Consider the following 2,022-nt stretch of genomic DNA (forward strand, 5'->3'; position numbering starts at 1 on the left):
AGAGAGAGAGAGAGAGAGAGAGAGAGAGAGAGAGAGAGAAGAAAGAAAAGAAAAGAAAAGAGAAAAAGAAAGAAAGAAAGAGAGAGAGAGAAAGAGAGAAAGAAAGAAAGAGAGAAAGAAAAAAGGAAAGAAAGAAAGACATTCAAGTGCCCATGCTGGTGGTGCCAGAGTGCAGCACGGCTAAGATGGAGCATGTGAGATGGAGAGATGGGAAAAATGGAATGTGCAGTGAGAGATGAGAGAGAACGGGAAGGTGAGGGGTTAGTACACTGTGAAGAAAGCTGGAACTGAAGATTTGATGGCAATGAGGTATAGGCAGATATGAGGAGCCTACACAGACACCTGAGACCATGGTGAGGTCCTGGTCTTGGCTGCTGCCAAGGACCATGTCTGGGTCCATGGTCCTGCTGCAGCTGGGGTCTGTGTCAATGTCTGTGTCTCAAGTTACCACCATAGTCCAATCAGATGTCTGTGGTCTGGGCTACCACTGGAGACCATGTGGATGTCTGAGGGCTATGCTGCCTGGGGAGCAGCAGGGGGAAATGGGAGAAAGCTGATCTAAGTGGCCTGCCATGACACCAGAGGCCATGATGACATTCAGCCCCATTCCTTGCTGCCAGGGAACATGTCTGGGTCTGTGATCCTATTGCAGCTGGTGTCTGTGTTGATGTCTCAGACCCACGTTACCACCAAAGTCCATGTAGATGTCCCTGGTCTGGACTGCTTCCTGAGGCACTATGCTGAGCTGGACCACCCGTCACCAGCCACCACACTAGGGAGAACTGACCTGGCCCTTCCCGTGGGGTGGCCTGAGTGAGTGAGAGATGCTCCCCACCCCCACTCCCTGCCCCACTTCTCAACTCTCCACCTATGGTTGGTAGGAGGCTGACCCAGAGGTCATGAGAGCAGAAGAGCTAGCCACACCCTTCACTGGCTGCATCATTCAGGAGAGTAACCCAGTAGAGATGACCATAATGGCATTGGTGCAGATGAGCTGGCCCTGAGAGCATGAGAACAGGAGGGCTGACTACCCCTTGCCATCTAAAGCATTGGGTAAGCTAGCCTGGATAGTGCTGGAGAGCTCACCCTAGTGGTGAGGGAGCAGGAGAGCTGTCAGGCTGAGAAACTCAGCTACCATCCAGGCCCAGATCCATGGCTTTGAGTTGGCTTACCCCAATATCTGCCCATCTATGATCTGCTGGAGCATGTGAAGGGGAAGATGAAGGAGCTGTTTAGATTCGGTGACCAACGATGGCGCTGATTCCCATAGACTACAAACACAGCGCTCAGATCCTGGAAGCTAAAATGCCTGACCACCAACTAAGGAAACTTAGTTCAGGTTGGCACTGAATTTTAGCAGTCTGTGGGCAGTGTCAGACAGATCTCTGTGGGTTGGGCTAGGCTTTTCACCACAGAGCAAGACCAGCCATAGCTAAATAGATAGTGAGAGCCTGTCTAAAACCAAAACAAAATCTTAATTTTCTCTCTCCAATATCCTTAGGCTCCTCTGATTTAGAAACCTTTTTGTCCCTGACTCATTCTAAATTCTTACTTGAAGAAAGGGGCTTGGGTTCAAGTTTGGTGTGGAAAGTTAGCCTTGTGGCAAGACAAGAGGAAAGGGGGTCAGAGATAAAGTAGGTAACAAGGATGTGACCACTGTGGGCAACTGCAGCACAGTCTTAAGAGAACCCTGCGTGAAATGGGTAAGAAGCTTTAGAACTGTCCTTTTGGAGGCTGAGAGGGCAGGCAAGTTGTGTGTCCATCAATTCCATTTCATAGGACATTAGCTATCTGACATTTTGAATTACAAAAGATGTGGCTCACAGACTTAACTGCCCATTCCTCAGGAATTACTTCTCTAATATTTTTTCCCCTGTGCTTTTTCCTAACTCAAGAAACTACATTTTTCAGGCCCCCTTTCCAAATGCCTTCCAGATGGGTTTGGCCAATGCAGGGACTCAGAGTACTTCTCTCCCTTGCATCCTCCCTCTCGCCTACCTCCCTCCCTGCCTCCTTCCCTCC

The sequence above is a fragment of the Mus caroli genome, chromosome 9 (assembly GCF_900094665.2).
Source record: "Mus caroli chromosome 9, CAROLI_EIJ_v1.1, whole genome shotgun sequence".
In the NCBI taxonomy this organism is placed as follows: domain Eukaryota; kingdom Metazoa; phylum Chordata; class Mammalia; order Rodentia; family Muridae; genus Mus; species Mus caroli.